This window comes from Haemaphysalis longicornis, unplaced genomic scaffold, assembly GCF_048455015.1.
Source record: "Haemaphysalis longicornis isolate Haplotype H1 unplaced genomic scaffold, Haemaphysalis longicornis Haplotype H1 scaffold_10, whole genome shotgun sequence".
Lineage (NCBI taxonomy): Eukaryota > Metazoa > Arthropoda > Arachnida > Ixodida > Ixodidae > Haemaphysalis > Haemaphysalis longicornis.
Genome location: NW_027526204.1, coordinates 101,453,416 through 101,473,499, shown reverse-complemented (window position 1 = coordinate 101,473,499; position 20,084 = coordinate 101,453,416). Strand labels below are relative to the sequence as shown.

General features: G+C 45.9%; 2 long non-coding RNA genes across 2 annotated transcripts; both read left to right on the top strand.

Annotated features, from left to right (window-relative positions):
• The first annotated feature begins 892 nt into the window (after positions 1-892).
• LOC144157875 (uncharacterized) lies at positions 893-3,250 on the top strand. Its single transcript, XR_013319897.1, has 2 exons — positions 893-1,024; positions 3,010-3,250. It is a non-coding gene; the product is annotated as an uncharacterized LOC144157875 (long non-coding RNA).
• Positions 3,251-17,662: 14,412 nt separating this feature from the next.
• LOC144157874 (uncharacterized) lies at positions 17,663-19,747 on the top strand. Its single transcript, XR_013319896.1, has 2 exons — positions 17,663-17,969; positions 19,501-19,747. It is a non-coding gene; the product is annotated as an uncharacterized LOC144157874 (long non-coding RNA).
• Positions 19,748-20,084: the final 337 nt, after the last annotated feature.

Below are 20,084 nucleotides of genomic sequence, written 5' to 3'. Positions count from 1 at the left end.
TCAATACGGTTACTTAAAAATCGCCAAACAGTATAAAACGTCCAGACAACGCAATACACGCATTGATCATGAAGAAGTGGTATAATAGCATACCTTTATTTCACAAACCATGTATCGTTATAGAGTTAAATTGCACGTAGATCCGTTTACTTATTGTGGGAGAAATCGTCGCATGGATTCGTTCATGGTTTCAGTTTTGGGTCATTGAAGGTTTTACGCTCGATCGAACGCACTTTCAGTGAAGGTTGGAGGAAATTTTAGGTCTCGCGCTTCCATCAACTTTCTTTAAGAAGTGTTGGTAATTTTGTGCACTGCTGCAAATATTTTGCGTCCCTTTCTTCGGTTTCGTCTCTCCCTGTTTTGCCGCGAGATATTTCGGTAGGCTTACGAGTCCGAGAAGTGTTTGACTGCAATTTGGTTCATTGAAGCCAGGTGATACGCTTACACGGCAAATCATAAATTTGGGTTCGTTGGACGGAATTCGCAATAATTGATATGTAATTTTTGGCACCACACGGGTATTAAAAACTCCCTAAAATGCGGTTACACTAAATGCTTATTTCATTTGGCGAAATTTCAACTCTTATAAGAGGTTTCAGCTGATTGCCAGCCTTCTTTTGTACAGCTGTCCGAATTGCAAAAAGCAAACTAAAAAAATACGAAACAAACCCACAATATTAGACTAAAAGCTCTTTTCTTTCGTGTGACTTCAACATGACCTGAAGTAAGCCCACGTGGGCCGGTTCACATCCCCTGGTACGAGAAATCTTCCACGACCGATCAGAAAGTTCTGCGTCGATTACGTCAGCGCTGTGGATGGATTTAAAAAAAGCCAGCTGTTCTCAACATGTGGCGTATTACAATTGCTGCCTCCGTACAGTGCCACGTACGTTCAGTACTCTTCATACCCGCAGGCTGCTTTATACGCTGTTTCCAACAATGAGTATTTTTGCGTTTTTTCTGATATTGGCCATCGGTGTTCAGGCATCTTTTAAACCCCCTTTTGATGGAAGACCAAAGCGAGGTAAGTGTAGATGCAGATGCCTTCTTCACATTATTAAAACACGTTGCACAACCCACCAAGAAATGTGAACGGGATGAGGCGAAGGCAGATAAAACAGGAGGTTTTTTGTTAAAATTCGGTTAATGAGTAATTGATTGTAGTAATAATTTTAAAGGTGGTAATAAAGCGGATGTTGTTGGACTAGAATGGAAGATCATGGAATAAGTTGGAATAAAATACGTAATGACGGATTAGTCCTCAAGAGGAATGGTCACTTAAGTGAGATTAGGGCGATTTTTAAAGATCAAGGCTGCTACCTAAACTCTTTATGGTGCTAGTTAAAATCGATTACTATGAGAAAAAGATTACAAAATGACAGAGAGCAAAAACACACATTAAGGAATAACGGGTGATATTCAAATGAATTAGGACGGATAAAGGTGAATTGAGATGTATTGTGAAAGGTGAAGTTTCCTTGCTGCTTTGTCAATGGTTGGACACAGAAATTGTACCCTTCGTACAACAAACCCAGGCTTTTGATTTGTGTGCGCGTAAGGAGATCAAAGCGTTTCGAGCAATCTTCTGTCTTGACGGTTCTCGCACGGGTCGCAAATATCAGTAGGAAAATTCAAGAAATGTCTTGGCAGTTCCACAGTGCCTTAGAAACTTTCCTGGTTTTGCAACTTGACCAACCTTTAATAGTATTTCGGATTGAATAAGGATGCTCACATCATTTTATTTAACAGTATAGCTTGCCTCATTGGGAAGAACAGAAAAACTCCACCTCCCCTCGCGGGAACCCCTGTGTAGATGCGACGCTTAGGGGGATCACGTTGCAGCGTTGGACAGCGGAGGAACTGTGCTGGAACGATGGAGCGGAGTGGCGCAGGCACCGCGTTTTATGGCGTGCATAACGGTGAGGGGATGCGCCGGCGCCAGTGCGTCTGCCGCAGCTATGACGCAACACAAACCAACACAATCCACTTTAATCCAATCTAATGCAAATCCAATACAATCCAATCCAATCTAAGCCAAGCCAATCGAATCCAATCCAATGCCACTCGCGAGAGAGTGTTCGCTATCGGAGAGGAGAGGGGGTGAGCGGCGGAGAGCGCAGCTGGCGCGGCGAGGAGAATGGGGGAGTAGTGGACGCCGACGACGACGCCGGATGCAGGGACAAGGCGAGTGAATGAGTTGCCTTCGCATCTAAAATGTAACGAACGAAGACAATCTCGCTCCCCATGTTAACTGGCATGTCACTTTTGACGCGGCAATCATTGTTCGTCGGATGTGGCCTTCACCTTCCCTGTGCTCGAAAGACACGCGGCCCTAAAGATGTCCCACTTACATCCCCCAACCCCCACGGTTTGTAATTTTGAGCGCTGCGGCGCCTCACACTCTTCTACTAAATAAACTATGGCCGGCTAACCACCTTCAAAACCTTGCCAGTGTATCCCGGGGTGGGTTGCTTTTACGGTTAACATGGGGAAAGGACCCGCATGGTTACCGTTGTAACGACTTCTTATGCCGTAATGACATGAAGGTACTACAGCTGGCAGTATGCAGACGAGTGTTCAGACATGACGTAGCACTGCCCGAGGATCATTGGGTCTTCGGACAGTATGTGGATTCACGTCTTTGGCTTGAATGCAACCAGCTTCTGCATAGAGGACAATACTCTGCCGAGTGTTGCGGTTAAAAAAGAAGACTTCTCTGCTCAATAACGTAAAAATAACGGCGGGAGGGTTTGGCAAAGAATAAATTAAATCAGCGCTCGCCGAACTGTAAGCGCGGATGTTAGGCTTACTTATATAGAATTTTATAGAACTTTTTCAAATATAAAAATTATATCCAATTTTAGTATTTCTCAGTAAAGTGATTGGCTGTAGGTTGTTAAGGACTGAACGTGTTTTGTCGTTAACACTGCTGTTTTTTCTTGTTTAGTGAACCGTGTGTAAGTTGCCTTTTGCGCTGTCATTGAGTTGTTTTCTTGCAACCATTTGCAGGGAACGGCGGGACATCCCCAAACTGCCCAGTGACTACCGTTAACGAGCACAGGCAGTGCGTCCAATACATTGACTCCCGCAGGTGCCCGCAGCTGGGCTGCGAGAGCCAAGGCAAGATCTGTTGCAGGGATCAGTGTGGCTACCTTTACTGTGCGTCCGTCTAGTAGGACATGCCAACAAGTGACCAAAGGCAGTGTTCCTAATACGCGGTAAATAAAAAGTTTGAATTCCCGCGTAAAAACATTTTGTACGGCACTTCCTTTTCGCTTGGTTATTAGATCCTCCTATCGACAACAGCAAGCAACAGTGAAGTGCATCCACAGCAAAGTTAAAAACCCGCAATTTGCGCCAAAAAGAGTTCAGTAGCCAAAACATTACAATTCATGTAGTCCAATGCGCGTACGACATCGCTTCTAAGCAGTGCTTTGCTGAAAAAATATCAATCGCTGGTCTCCACCATGCAGGGTTCGCTTATACAACGTCCTGTACTCTTGAGGTAATACTTGCGTGCGGCTGGCGCAGTACTGCGTCCAAGTTTTCGTGAAGATATTCGTGCATGTCCCATCACAAATGGCAGCATCTCCACTCCATGATGGCGAGGGTGCGGAGTACGGGGACTCGCAATGACATCCAAGTTGCGCCCCGAGTGACATCCGATTTGTGCCCCGACCATCATTCGATTTGATCCGTGATTTGCCCCTTTATTATTCCATAAATGAAACTGGAAATCACGGCTCAAATCGACTTTCGCTTGATTTCCGCTTGATAGTGGCGTGCGCACGGATAGATGCGGACGGACATTGGGAGAGCCCATGGTACTCCGCTCCGTTACAGGCGAAGGAGTAAGCCGTTTGACACTGGGGTACTAACTCACGGTCGTACTCCAATGGGTAAGACGACTGACACTAACCCTGTCTGGTTTACCAGACACAGGCTCGAATCCTGCGAGTGCGTGTGTGATTTTTTTGCGATTGTAAATGTTATGCGCATGGACTCGGGCGCAGATTGTGTGGTCCTAAGGTACTCCGCACCTAATATCAGATATTTCATGTAAAATAACCGATGAACTGGCTTCACTCGTATGTGTTCGAGCAGCAATAAACGTAACGGTAAACAATTCCCATTGATGGCCTACCGAGACACAGACATTCTTAGCACCTTCTACTTATTGCTTGCCTTCCCGCCGCCTTGTGTAGGGGAATGCAGCTGCTGGAGACTGAAGGCCGATACTGTGGTTGCGAAATCATTAAAATGTTTTAGGCACCTGTACTCAATCAGGGTTGCGTAAACCTTGCCATGTAATAAAATGCTGTTTTTGTCCCAGGTACACACCTAGTATGGTTGTACCTCTCTAGAACGCCAACCGTGGTATCCGGCGATGTTTGGCCAGACCAGGCAGCATTCCGGACCTGGTGATGTAATGGAGGGTGGTTGGTGAGCATCGGTATTCTCAGAATTGGTGACACGCCCCATCGGTGCGCGTAAGCTGTGACAGCTACAAAGCGCCGCTTAGTGAGATTTAAGGGATATTATATAAATCAGAGGCACTGCCCCTCTTTCTCTTTTCTTTTTCATTTTCTTCGTCATATTTTCCCCAACACTCTCCTATTCTCTGTACTATAATGAGCAATATGAAAGGGAACACAGGAACGCGTGGCAAACAGCCTCGAAACAGACTCAGAGCGATACGCGGATGGCGCTGTGAAAATCAAAGGGGGAAGAAGGGCGCTGTTCCACTAACTGTTGGCACTCCCACCACGCTGGAATTTCTACAAAGCAGCAGCTTACGTCATTCGCCGATCATATGGTATCCTCCGACAGCCGATAAGACGCACGGCGGGAATGGCAACAGTTGTTAGAGCAGCGTCCTCCTTTCAGCTTTGTTTCTGTCGGCGGCCGCTGCGTATTACCCGTAGCTGGGTCTGGGGGTTTTTTTCGATGCGTTCCTGTGTTCCCTTTCATATTGCTCCTAATTATACATGCATGCGCAAATGTGCATGTATGTATTGTAAGCTGGCTGGAGAAGCCAGGCTTCTCGTCCGGAAGAGGCCCTCTTTGAAGGTTTCTCCCTTCGGGGTAGCGGCCTCGCCATATCCCAACAATATCATAGGATCAAACTACGGTGGAAGCGCTGTGGCTCTAGGGCCCAATCTTCTTGGGGCTCTAGAGCCCAGAGAACCCCATCGGACGTATCTCACACCTACCATTTCTATTACCATTACTGCATCACCATCACGATTACTCCATTACCAGTGAATAGCTAGTTGAGGTTTCTTTTCACCTAAAAGTTAACACGAGGGAAGTGTAAAATCAGTAAAAAGAAAGCTCAAAAATAGAATGTACGCTCTCCAGGACGCCAATGGCACATTACAAAAAGTACTGATGATATACTCAAAATAGTGGAGGAGTTCTACAAAAAGCTGCTCGCCTCTGCCCTTGACTCTGCGCCAAGTTTTCCCGCAACTTGCGTCGGTCAGGTTTCGCCGACTACCACAGATGAGGTCGCAGCGGCACTCGAAGCAATGAAGAAGGGGACAGCTGCAGGAGACAATGTACTTACGGCTGATATATTATGCTTTGGAGGGCGCGTTGTGCTATCAAAACTTGCAGCCCTATTCTCGCAGTGGTTGAGATCTCACATGGTGCCAAATGCATAGAAAAAAGCGAACTTAGCTACAGAGGAAAGGCGACTCCAAAGAGCTTAACATTACAGATCCATCCGCCTGCTCTCCGTTACATACAAATTATATACAAAGCTCATTCTCGATCGTACCAACTTTCAAAAGCCATGAGAACAGGCCGGTTTCAGGAAAGGTTTCTCAACATTAGACCACGCTCATGCTAAAAATCAGCTAATCGAAAAGTGTCCTGAGTATATTGCTCCCCTGTATAGGGCATTCATAGATAAGGAAAAAGCATTTGACTTAATGCCCACAACAGCAGTACTAACGGCGTTACGTGAACACGGAGTAGGCGAGCCGTGCATTACGCTCTTCAAAGATACATTCAACGGGTGCTCGGGAACTTTACAGCTCCATCAAAGAATTTGTAAGTTTCCTATACAAAGGGTGTCCGGCAAGGGGACACAATATTCCCCCAATTATTCACAGCCTATCTGAAGAATATTGGGCAAATCATATCTGCCGATCCAAACCATGAAACCGAAATTACCTGCAGAATTACCATGGGATGGGCTACTTTGCGTAAGAATTCAGATATCCCATCTGGGAAGATTCCGGAGTCCCTCAAAAAGCCTGTGTTTAATAAGTGCGTTTTTCCAGTAAGGACGTACGGGCAGAAACTTGGGGTCTTACTAAACGACTTTAAAGGAAACTTAGATCGGCCCTACGTGCTATGGAAAGGAGAATTCTACGTGTCATGCTAAGAGACAGGAAACCATCCGCGTGGATTAGGTAACAGTCTGGGGTGGAGGACATTCTAGTACAAATTAAGCGAAGGAAGTGGGCATGTGCGGGTCACATAATGCGTATGACTGGCAACAGGTGGACCATCCGTTTAACAGACTGGCTTCCAAAAAAACCGCAAATGCAATATTGGTGCCGAGAAGAAGATGGCGGGATGAGTTGCAAAAATTCTGGGGGAAAGCACGAACTCAAATCACACTCGATTGCCGGGGCCACAGATCTGAGGGAGAGGCTTTCGTCCTGCAGCAGACACAACCTGGCTGATGATAATGATGATAGATGGTGCATGTGCACGTCAAGCGGCGTTTATATGCGGGTGGAATGATGGTGGTGGCGTTAAAACATTTATAGCACTCCTTACGCGGTAGAAGAGCACCCTCCATAAGTGGGGTCCTCCGTCCGGGGCTCAAATGGGGGAAGCTATCCTGCGGACCCGTTAGACCAGCCCTTGCAGGACATAACAGCTTCACAAGAGGAGAGGGAGAGGGTGTGTATACGAATTAGCTTGGGTGGTGGTCGCGGACACTCCCATACAGATACTTGAGGGTGGAAGTGGGGCTATGGCAAGCCGGGTAGTTCCTGGAATATTGATGGGAAAGAAGACGTGTCTGTGGTATAAATTTGGAGACGTGTGTGTCTGGAGCTGTGGCCATGACTTGGTGTCGTCAAGGGATAAGGAGTGATGGGGTGGACGTGGTTGGTTTTTTTGTCTGCGGTAGCAACCGAGTGTGAGTGTATAGTTGATAGGTTCGTGAGGTGGGATGCTGGAAGCTGGTGTCTGGTAGTCACCCTGGATCTGTCTTTCTACTTATTCTAGAGCCCGGTGGGTCACTTCTCAACTTCTGAGAAGAGGGCGGGTGCGCCCTTATTGCCAGGAAGGCAGAAATGGCCAGAGATTCATATAATATGAATCAAGAGAAGCGTGGATGACTCGTGGAATCGAAGGACGTTGCTTGCTTGGACTGAGAGGTGCCTTGAAAAATACGTGCGACATGCGGTTCGGGAGTGTGTTTTAATTCACCTGGTTTCGTCGTCGGCAGCATCGGTGATCCGGGCGGATGTGATGTGCCCCACAGCCGAGGATGTGGCCGTTTCCTAGGCCACCCTGTTTTAGTCAGTGCGTACAGAGCACGTTATGTACACATTGCCAGAGGCTGTATGCACCACCACCACTTTGGCGCTGGCGTTGACAGGTTTACTTGTAGAGCAGGTGCGCAGACCCGTTGGTTATGGCCGTATTGGCGGGCTAGTTCTTCGCCTGATGATACTAATGATCCACGGGCACACCCTAGAGGAGAGGGGCGACTCGGACGCATTTCCGCATGGCAGGCGCGAGAACCACTGGGTCGGGTAGGATTAGTGAGTGCAGTCTGTGGTATCCCTGGTGGGTTTTTTGGGAAAGCGAAGGAACCGCATGGCGACTATAGCAACAAACGACTATAGCAACAAACTGCACTGAATCTGGACACTAAAGGGAAGGTTTGGCCATTACTATATAATTTTTACATCTGCAAGCTGAGTATGCCAGAATCTTTGGGGGCATTGTACATCGAGAAGTTTGCGGGGATAAATTGGTCGCAGTTAGCACAGGATTGGGATAATTGGAGAGTAATGGAAGAGGCCTGTGCCCTGCAGCGGGCGTAGATAGGCTGCTGATAATGATGATGACATTAGAACGGCCTTCATAGTGAGTTTGAAATCTACCCTTGTGCAAAAAAAGTTATATCACACTGCTTCTAACCGTGATTGAAGCAATACATACTTTTGGTCCAATACATTTCCATCCGTTTTCGCAGGGGATATTCTTTGTTAGGAAATCTTAGCCCACAACTATTTTACGCCTGCCTGTCGGTTACTCGAATCAGCCAGAGTAGTTGGAGGTGAGCTTGAGCATGATTGGTTTATCGACCGACTGAGACTTGGTGGGAAAGGGATTGGTTTGGGTAAAGAAAAGTGCAAAGGAGAAATCATTGACGGGAATTGTGATTAGGAGATTGACAGCATTTGAGGAGGAAAAGAGAGAAAAAGGCAATAAAAACATGTGCAGAGGCAGAAGGACGGAGCTGAAAAAACTGAAAAGGGAGTAGGAAAGTCAGAAGGATGAGTGTAATTGAAGTAAAGTAATTTGAGGATGTGAAAGTAATGAGGATAACGACAGGAGCCGGAGCAGACGTCTTTTTTAGACTTATTGAGTGAGCGGCTTTTGAGCACTGGTCTTTATTTGCGTTGCCTCAGCTGTCCACTGTGGTACAACCGGATCGTGGGAAAGACTGTGCAACAAAGGACCCGTAAAAACTAAGGAAGCGGGTACCAACTGATACTGCCTCAGTATTCTAGGTAATGCCACACCGGTCTCGAAGCCACAGGAGCTTGTGAACTGTGGTGAAGAGGGATTGTGAAATTCCGTTAGAGTTGTTGGAGGAGGAAAACTGTAGATATCGCTCTAGCGCATGCTTTGCCTTGAGAGGACAGTACCTAAGAGAGGATGCAAGGATGGTGACTAGCGGCAACGCAAGCAGGGGTAGTGAATGCGTATCCAAGGGTACTTCTTAGGAACAGTCTGATTATGCACGGCTCTAGACTGGACTTGATGAGGCAGAGAGGTGTGGTTGTGGCTGAAGAAAAGCTTCGATATTAACGGGAAGTGGAGACGGTTCACCCGGCAGGCTAAATATGTACGTTTGTGGCTGTCGAACTCTTAGCGGGGTTTATGATACAGGAAGGGGAACGTTATTGGGGATTGATATTTGTAAAGAGACAACAGAGGGAAAAGACTGGTTCGCGAAAGAAGAAAGCGGCGAACAGACACGGAAGGAGGTAGAGAGAGGGAGAGACTGCTAGTACAAATTTATAGTGACGAAGAGGGCACTGGAAAGGGCAATGGTAAAATGGAGGTGGTAGATGGGTAAGAGCGGGATGAAAGTATGCGGTGAAGGATCAAAAGAGAAAAGGATGATGCGGTGGTTAGCGGAAGAGAAGGAGGTAGAGGATATGAACAGCGGAAGAGATATAGAAGGAGGAAGTAAGAGCGACAATTCCAGAAGAGGTAGTAGCGGAGGGCATAGAAAAATCTAAGTAGCTTAGGGAAATGGAAGCGCATAATAAGTAAAGGGAAGGGAGCACGAGGTAGAACCGAAGGTAGCAGAAACACTTGAGGGGTTTAAAAGATAAAGGGGGAGAGGACCAGCGGAAAGGAAAGGACGGAATCAGAGGTATTGGAAAATAGGACGGGAAATGATGAGCGGGAGGAAAGAGAACTAGTACTTGTAAAGGAGGAGAGTTGTTGGGGAAAAGTTGTACGGGGACAGAAGAAAGGATGGCGGGAACGGTAGGGGTGAGTTCCTGGTAGTAAACGGAGGGGTAAAGGGACAAAGGAGAAGCGATATAGCGAAACAGAGTGGAACGCACAGGCATGAGGTGTATCAACCCAAGCGAAAGGGAGGAGTTGTACTGTTTTGTGAAGACACAAATCTTGCTACTTTTGAACGTCGTTTGCAGTGGTCCAAACGTGTTCATGGTCTTTTTCTTTCATTTGTTGATGAAGTGGTTATCCGGAAAGTGTTCCGCCTGATAAGAAAACTGTTTTTTTTTTCGCGTTTTCAAGCGATATTACGCACACCGCGCGTGACGTTTTTGAAGTAGGGGATAGGGCTAGAAGTACGCGAATAATTGTGTGTTAGCACATGCCTAGTTCTCCCTATGGAAAAGGTCTGGCTCTCTGCACACGTGATGACCTCGTATGGTGATGATGTTGAGTGTGTAAGGGTTGTTTTCTGGCGTAAATGATTCGAACGCTAATGAGTGCCATTTTACGATGTGAGGGTAAAACTTGATGAAGGTTGGTGGGGCAAAAGATATTCTGATGAATACGATACAATTAAAAGTTATTCATGGTGTATGATACTCTTCCTGGACCATTATGGTTCCTCCCATGATAAGCTGTTTATGTTCCCCATTCGCTTTTGTGTCCAGTGGCACAGGCGTGACTTTTTGCTTTGCCTGGTAAAATAAACGGTTATTCCCGAGTCGGCGCTGGCAGTCTCGGTCCTTCGTTTCCGCCCTCACGATTATTTAGAACGCTGAAAAAAAAAACCAACTAAAAGTTGTGGTCTCTCTACCTCACATATGCACAACCCTAGCATGATATTGTGATAATGATATTATACATGGTATTATATATTATATAATAATATTATACATCTACTGCAGAAAACCGCCCCCTGCTGTTGCCCACGCCACCACCTGGCGGAATATGAGAAATCACGCGGAAACAGCAACCAAAGGTTCCACAAGTTAGGGTTCATGTTCTGATTGGAACGCACGTGGAGCACGGGAACGCGGTTCTATAAACGTTCAAGTCGGCCGCCTCGATTCACGCGTGTCTCCGCCGTATTGCACTGCTGGCATCGAGAAACCCGGCCTGTAGCAGTGGAACGCGGTAAATTCAAATCGTCTTGAGCCAGCTTTTTGTGTGTTTACCTTGGGATGAGCGCGACGGAACAGGAACAGTAGGAAAGCAAAGGGGGGCATTTCCTTGGCAAATGTCTACAAAGACTACCGTCTTTTTACATTTGCAACGAAAGGTAAACATATTTTAGCAACCCTCCGTAACGCCTCTGCGTCGCCTTGTTACAGTGTTGTCAGCGCCCGATAAGTCATCGTTACCATGCTCTCCGGGGGCCCGGCATTGCAGCGCTTCCTTCTCTACCAGCGGGGTACCACGACCGCCAGCCTGGTTCAGTGGTGTTGTGCCTCTGTCACCGTGTTTTAAGACTTGTCACTGGCTTCCACGCTGGTGCCTCTTGAGAGAATGAGTTCCGCTTTTGTTCACAACATTGTTCCCGCTACTATGAGTTTTCACAACGACTTTCTTAGTCGGCAGTTTGCCATAATAAATTGGAATTGAGAGACGGTGTGTGCTATCCTGCCCATTGCAGAGAGGTTGTCCGACATCATTGTGATTGTCTGTGGCTCCGATTATCTTGTTGTATTGAGTCGTGGCTTTCAACCCTGCCATTTTCCTATTGGCTTCTGCCGAATCTCTGTACTATACCATACATAATCATCTATTATCCCACGGCCTTCCTTTCTGAATTCAGTTTCTCGAGAATTTTTTCAGGTGTTCTGCCGACTCGCTTATCAGTAATATGTAGTCTGAAAACATCAAAGAGCTGAAGTTTTCGCTGTTTATCTGTATTCCGCCATTTTAAAACAAGGGTTCCTAAACCCCCTTACGACAGGATATGAATATCTTTGGCGGGATGGTACCTCCTGTCAACGGGTTCCTTGCGGAAGCTGAGACAGAGACAGAATCGACTTTATTGAGCCCGAAAATTCGATTGTGCGCGCAGGCACCAGACGGGGTGGTTCCCTATTCACGGGACCCATATGTCTCCAGCAACTCCTGGCCCCTGGCCGTCAGTGCGGGCTGAGTTGGCAGGACGGGGATGCACAGCAAGGTCTCCCATCGTTCGGGGTTTTGGGGATTGGGGGTGTGGGGGGGAAAACCAGGGGGGGGGGTTCTTGAGGTCTTTGCACTCGACTATGATGTGTGCCAGAGTGCCTTTTTCCGTTTTGCAGAAAGGGCAGATTGTGTCGTGCTCCGCCGGGTATAGTCGGTGTAACAGAACGGGATACGCTAGCGATCCCGCCTGGGTGCGCCTCAGGATTGTTTGCTGTTGCCTGGTTAACTGTGGGTGCGGTTCGGGAAATTTGCACCTCACGTTTCTGTACATCCTAGTAATGTCTTTAAAGCTCGTCACGGGATACGGCAGCTCAGTCGGCTCGTCCTCGGCCCGGATGGATAGTTCTCGGACGTGGTGGTTCGCGAGGGCGTTGCCTTCCATCTTCGAGTGAGCCGGTACCCACACGAGCTCGAAGGCTCGTCCCGTAGGCTTGTGCTTGCCGAGAATGGCTCGCGCCACGGGAGAGAGATCACTCCCCTTCGGAAGCTTCCGTAGGCTAACTTCGAAACTCTGACCACGGTGTCCACACTCGGTTGCACGAGTGCGAGGGCCACGGCTTTTTCTTCCGCGACGGTGCTTCTTCCGTCGATGACGTCTGTCGTTCTCAGCGACGCGCTGACGATCATCTTGTCGATGAACTTATCTACCGAAGTTGCTCGGTCGTCGTGTTTTCTGAGCGAGGTATCCGCGTAGAGTATCCTAGGGTTCTTTTCCAGCTGTCGGGCCAGGGCCTTGGCTCGCGCGGTCCGCCTTCCTTCGTCCTTCCCCGGTTGCATGTTCCTGGGGAGTGGCTTGGTTTGAATGGCCTCTTTCCATTGCTCGGGAAGGGCCGCCTTGGTTGGCAGTGGTTCTATCTGCCATCCTATTTTCCGTAGGACGACCCCGCCGTGCTCCGTTTGGCTTAGTGGAGGAGCTGATCGAGGCTCACCTGTCCAACCAAAGGGCAGCAGAGTGCCGCAAAGCCAAGCCTACGCGTTCATGTCACTCGGAGCCCGGGCGTGGCTTTGCGGCGCTCAGCTGCCGCAAGGAGCCTGTTGCGCTCATATGGAGAGCTGAGGTCCTTAGCGCTGTAGCCTATGCACACAATTGCACTTCCGAAAATTTAATAATGCTTGTCGGTTTGCTTCATCATCCTCTACAATTACCTCACTTCAATCAAACATCTAACTGGAATAATGAAAACAGTAATCAACAAGTTATACCTAATTAGTTCGGTAAATAGCACTTCAAACCCGTGTATTTATGTCCGCCGCGGCTTCTGATAAATTGTTTCTCAAAAAATTGTAGTCTCGCCATTACTAGTTGTTTGTTTTTGTTGTGTTGTAGTTAATACGCGCGGGCTGACAAAAGGTAGCGCTTTTCCAAGTCAATATTGCAAGCTCTCAAGAATTTCCATGCCTACTTCATTTTACGTGACGCTCGAGCAGGCGACAGTTGCATTTAAAATAAACTTGCGTAGTAGTGTTGAACTAGGCCAGATGATCAACATTTGTCCAGTAGATCTATAAGGCAATTGGTTGGTTGTGTTCAACTATGGGGGCTTTTGTAACACCATAAACAATAACGACCATTTTTTTTGTCGTAGATTAAGGTCACTCAGGTCTTCGCTCGAAAATATTTGCAATTATGCAAAAATTTATGGTGTCTACATTTTTGCCCCTCGAGGCCTAATAGGTTGTTTTGCGTGCCTATTTTTGGCGCCTATAACGAACGTTTTTAATGCTTAAAAATCCGGCCTCCATTGACGACCTTAAGCGATATTATAGAAGGCCCTCGGGAAAAAAAGTCTAATGCGTTCATGTTCTTCCACAATCCGCTATCAGCTCAACGGTACGGCAAGAGGGGTTCAGCGGGAAAAACCTGTAACTTCCATTCGTCTCCGAACCCCAGGAGACGCTTCCTCAGCTGCAGTCTCTCAGCGCTGCTCGGGAAACTTAGTAGTTGTCCGGACTTGGGGGTTGAGGTGTCTAGAGACGTTACATTTGAAAACCATGTCTTCTCTTGGTGGTGGCATTTTTTTGAACGCCTCTTTACGCAGATACCCGGAACTACTTGCTAAATTTTGGTTTTTATATCTCTCACTGTTTTGTCAACTGGGAAACTTCGGAGGGACTAGAGGATGGTTCTCATTGTTCGTGTTTTTTTTTAAAGGTAACTTGTTTAGCATTCAAAAATATCGTTCGACATGTTTAACGCATTAATGCTGCAAGATTATCGAACTTAATATTTATAAGCATTTTCTACAATTTCTAACAAAAAATGCAATACTGACTAATTGTAGACATGGTCGCAGAAGTTTTATAATGCAGTAACCAAATTGCTGACAATAATTCACTGTTTTGAAGTGCGTCTTCACAACAAGGGCCAAATTTATGCCATCTTTTTTTATTTAAAAAGGTTTTCGCAAGGTACCACAAGACAAATTAATAAACAAACTTCACATTCACATTATAGATATTTTTGTTTCCTGGATCGCAGAATAGCTATCCAACCGCCAACAGCTTGTAAAAATTAACTGCGAACAATCTCGGTGTCTTCCTGTCAACTCAGTGGTGCCCCAGTTTAGTGTTTTGGGGCCATTGCTTTTTCTATTGTATATTAGCGATCTCTTCCTTGTTGTTGACGCTAATGTTGAAATTCGATGGTCCCCTGACGACTGTGTATTGTTTCGAGAAGGCACAGGTGCTAATCATCAGATCGAACTCAACAAAAACATTGATAATGAGCGTAAGTGGTGTGTAGAATAGGGAATGGAATTAAATTTAGAAATAAGTGTTTATTTTTGTGTGACAGGAAAGTAAAACCCTAGTGAACACGTGCATAAACTGGCATCGTCTTCACTCAGACAGGTTCACAGCTATAAGTACATAGGCTTTACACTCACAAACAACTTATCATAAAACTTGCACATAGATAATATTTGCTCTTCTGCTTTCTGGAAATTATGCTTCTTATGATACAAGCTACAAAATTTTCCTTCAAACGTTAACCTCTTCAGTTATTTTTGTTTACTTAGGCAGAATCTGGAGTATGCAAGTATTGTGTGGGACCCCCATACTAAACAAAACATTAACAAACTTGAGAGGATTCAACGGAAGTTCATTGGGGTTGTCTATTCTAAGTTTTTGCGGACGGGCTCACCTTCAGACCTAATGCCAGCTAATAATACTTCTTCCCTTCAGAATTAGTACTTTGAAATATGTACAAGAATATGTACTTTAAAAATATTTCGCGCATACAGTCAAATATCTTTAATTCGAACTTTAATAATTAGAAGCTCTGGGTAATTCGAACCGTACGATTTTGACCGGTAAACTCTCCAAAATAGGCTATGCATTAAAAAGCCCGTTAATTCAGACGCGAGGGGCTCCCGCACCGGATAATTCGAAGAACCCGATAACACGCCGGCAGCTTGTGGCCTGGCGCACGGCCAGTAAAACGACCCAGCTATGTACACCCGAGGCTGCGTCGCCTCCAGAAAGGAGAGAACAGAGAAGTTAGATCGAGTAAACAAAATCTTAAACCTCCATATCGGACATTTTGGAACGGGCTTCTTTTAGGACTACGTAGCTATGGTCACGGGATCAGGGTGTGCATAATGCGTGCTGACTGACGGCATCATTTCTGAGGTCAGAGGCGTGGAAGCCGTCACCGCCAGTGACCACCAGGAGGTGGAAGATGGAGCACCAGTGCGGCTATCACTCGGAAGCAATGCGTCTAATGACTATTAAATGCTACCCGCGTCTTCTCCTGTTTTGGAGTGCGCCAAAGCGAAGCGTTCTGCTCCAGTCGCTGGTTAGAGAAAAAAGTTCTAGCTTTCGCTTTCGAGCATAAAAGGCAAGTATCATTCTCGGGCTTTTTCAAGCGTTCAATTACTGTCGTGCTCTTATGCTGCACAATCACACTTTAGCGCGTTTTTGCTTCACTTTGGTTAGTTAGAACTTTCATTAGTTCGAACTTGGGTGGCGACCCCTTAAAGTTCGAATTAAGGAGCTTTACCCGTATAAACGTCTCGTTACTTTACGTTTATCATACACATGAATGTCTCCTTCTGTGTTGTAAGCGCATTTTTACCTTTCGGCCTGGAGGCCAAATCAACGGAGAGACTGGCAAAATTTTTTTTGTCAAAGTAGCACAAGAGAGGCACAAGTCTTCACGATGATCCAGCTATGAAAATTGATTGGCTTGACAACGGTGTTCACAGGTATTCCTGAAATGGAAAGCATATTGCCTTAGTGAAGATAAAGTACTAGGGTGAATTGTACTTATAACAATATGAACTCTTAGATAACCACCAAATACACGTTCCCATTCCAACTCTGGGCACAAGTACGAACGGACGAACGTAACTGACTACAAAACTTCTTAGAAGAAGCAAGTACATACCGCGCACCGTCACAGTCTAGTAATTATCGCGTGCAAGGTAACAGTCCTCCTGACAAATTGGTAAGTTAATCTTGTGATTTAAAGAGCTGCTATTGTTACCGTGAAAACGGTACACTAACGGGTTTTCGATGCCATTCAAGATTCCCATAAAAAAGCGACTTTTTGTACAAAATTGGCCTGAGCAACCCTTTATAATGATGAGCTCCCCGCCATTCTGATTAATAATATTTTAATTTGCGAAATTGCCAATTGTAGAACATCTCTATTTACTGCAGGCGTTTTGTCAGGGGGCAGCAGGCACGTGCACAAGCAACCTAAAAAAGCATAAAACGTCCAGACTCTTTTAAAGCTATGTTGTATAATTAGGTTCAGTGGCCAGGAAATAGCCCACGTGTGCTCTACCGCAGGTTTCCTGCGCATACAAATGATCCTGTGCATACAAATGAGCATCGCGATGGAGGAACGTCGCCCTACTAAGGTGCTTTGCACGATAAACCACCGTGATATTTATCAAGGACTTTTGAAGCGAAAGATTTTGTTGTGGGACTGGTAGTGTTCTGCCAAAAATACTAATGCTATTCCCCATAGAGCAGTTGTTCGTCTGAAAAGCTTTGATAAGATTTTTGGACACAGTGCGTGCGGGAAACCGGGTTCCATTGTGTCAAAACGGCTACTTAAAAATCGCCAAATAGGAACACTTCCAAACAAGACAATGCACGCGTCGATCATGAAGGAGGAGTATAATAGCATACCTTTATGTTATAAATCACGTATCAGTATACAGTTAGATTTTACGTAGATCCGTTTACTTATTGCGGAAGAAATCGTCGCATGGATTCGTTCATGGTTTGAGATTTGGGTCTTTGAAGATTTTACGATCGATCGGACGCACTTTCAGTGAAGGTTGGAGGAAATTTTAGGTTTCGCACTTCCATTCACTTTCTTTAAGAAGTGTTGGTAATTTTGTGTACTTCTGCAAGTATTTTGCGTCCCTTTCTTCGGTTTCGTCTCTCCCTGTTTTGCCGCGAGATATTTCGGTAGGCTTACGAGTCCGAGAGGTGTTTGACCGTCGTTTAGTTCATTGTAGCCAGGTGATACGTTAACACTGCGAACCATAAACATGTGTTCGTTGGACGAAATTCAAAATTACTGATATGTAGTTGTTGGTACCACACTGGGAGTAAAAACTGCCTAAAAATCCGGTCACATTAAACAATTATTTTATTTGGCGAAAGTTTAGATCTTATAAAAAGTTTCAGCTGATTGCCGGCTTTCTTTTGCGCAGCTGTCTGAATTGCAAAAAGCAAACTAAAAAAATACGAAACAAACCCACAATATTCGAGTAAAAACTCGTCTCTTTCCTGTGATTTCAGCATGACCTGAAGTAGGCCCACGTGGGCCGGTTCACGTCCCCTGGTGCGAGTAATTTCCCAGGACCAATCAGAAAGTTCTGCGTTATAGACGTCAACGCGGTGGATGGATTGAAAAAAAAGCCAGCTGTTCGCAACAGTGGCGTATTATAATTGCTTCCGCCGTACAGTGCCACGCACGTTCAGTACTCTTCATACCCGCAGGCTGTTGTATACGCCGTTCCCCACAATGAGTATTTTGGCTTTTGTCCTGATATTGACCATCGGAGTTAAGGCATCTCTTCAACATCCTTCAGATGGAAGATCAAAGCGAGGTAGGTGTAGGTGCGAATACCGTCTTCACATTATTGAAACACGTTGCACAACAAACAAAGAAATGTGTACGCGATGAGGTGAAGGCAGATAAAACAGCAGGTTCCTTGTTACAGTCGGTTAACGAGTATTTGATTGTAGTAATAATTTTAAAGGTTGTAATAGCGTGTATTTTGTTCGACTGGAGTGGATCATCATAGAATAAGTTGTAATGGAATAAGTAATGACGGATTAGTGCTTAAGAAGAATGATCAGTTAAGTGAGATTAGGGCGATTTTTAGAGATCAAGGCTGCTACCCAAACTCTTTGTGGTGGTAGTTAAAATAGATTACGATGAGGAAAAGATAATGCAATGTGAGAGAGCAAAAACACATATTAAGAAATAACGGGTCGTATTCAAAAAAATTAGGACGGATAAAGGTGGATTGAGATGTATTTTGAAAGGTAACGTTGCCTGGCTGCTTTGTGAAACGTTGGACACATAGGAATAGTACCCTCCACAAAAGAAACCCAGGCTTTTGATTTGTGTGCGCGTAAGGAGATCAAAGCGTTTCGAGCAATCTTCAGTCTTGACGGTTCTCGCATGGGTCGCAAATAACAGTAGGAAAATTCAAGAAAATATCTTGGCAGTTCCGCAGCACCTTAGAAACTTTCTTGGTTCAGCAACTTGACCAACCTTTAATAGTATTTCGGATGGAATTAGGACACTCACATTATTTTATTTGACAGTATACATTGCCTAATTGGGAAGAACAGAAAATGTACCGCACGAACGCAATCAGGTCGCCCTGTTAGCCGGCATGTCACTTTTGACGCGGCAGTCATTGTTCGTCGGATGTGGCCTTCACCTTCCCTGTGCCCGAAAGACACGAGGCCCTAAAGATGTCCTCATCCCTGACACGGCAATTACATCCCCCAACCCCCACTGTTTGCAATTTTGACCTCCGCGGTGCCTCACACTCTTCTACTACATCAACTGTTGCCGGCTAACCACCTTCAAAACCCTGCCAGTGTATCCCGGGGTGGGTTGCTTTTACGGTTAACATGGGGAAAGGGCCCGCACGGCTACCGTTGTAACGAGTTCTTATGCCGTAATAACATGGAGGTACTACAGCTGGCAATATGCAGATGAGTGTTCAGACATGACGTAGCATTGGCCGAGGATTACTGGGTCTTCGGTGAGTATGTGGATTCGCGTCTTTGGCTTAAATGTCGCTAGCTTCTGCAAAGAGGACAATACTCTCCCAAGTGTTGCGGTTAAAAAAACGAAGACTTCTCTGCTCATTAACGTAGAAATAACGGCGGGAGGGATTGGCAAAGAATAAATTAAACCAGCGCTCGCCGAACTGCACGCGCGGATTCTAGGCTTACTTCGTGTTTTTTTATAATGTTTGGATTTCTCAGTAAAGTGATTGGCTGTAGTTTGTTAAGGACTCCACGTGTTTTGTCGTTAATACTGTCTTATTTCGTTGTGGAGTGAAATGTGTGCTAGTTGCCTTTTGCGCTGTCATTGATTTCTTTTCTTGCAACCAGATGCAGGGAACACTGGGACATCTCCAAACTGCCCAGTGATTACCGTTGACAAGCAGATGGCGTGCGCCCTGTACGTGGACACCCGCACGTGCCCGCAGGTGGGCTGCGAGAGCCAAGGCAAGATCTGTTGCAGGGACCACTGCAGCCACCTTTACTGTGCGTCCGTCTAGTACGACATGCCAACAAGTGGCCAAAGGCAGTGTTGCTAAAACGCGGTAAATAAAAAGTTTGAATTCCCGCGTAAAAACATTTTGTACGGCACTTTCTTTTTCGCTTGGTTATTGGATCCTCCTATCGACAACAGCAAGAAACAGCGAAGTGCATCCCCGGCAAAGTTAAAAACGCGCATTTTGCGCCAACAAATGAGTTCAGTAGCCAAAACATGGCAATTAATGTAGTCCAATGCGCGTACGACATCGTTTCTAAGCTCGGCTTTGCTGAAAAAATATCAATGGTTCGTCTCCAACAGGGTTCGCCTATACAACATCCTGCACTCTTGAGGTAATACTTGCGTGTGTCTGGCGCAGTACTGCGTTCAAGTTTTCGTGAAGATAATCGTGCATGTCCCATCACATATGGCAGTA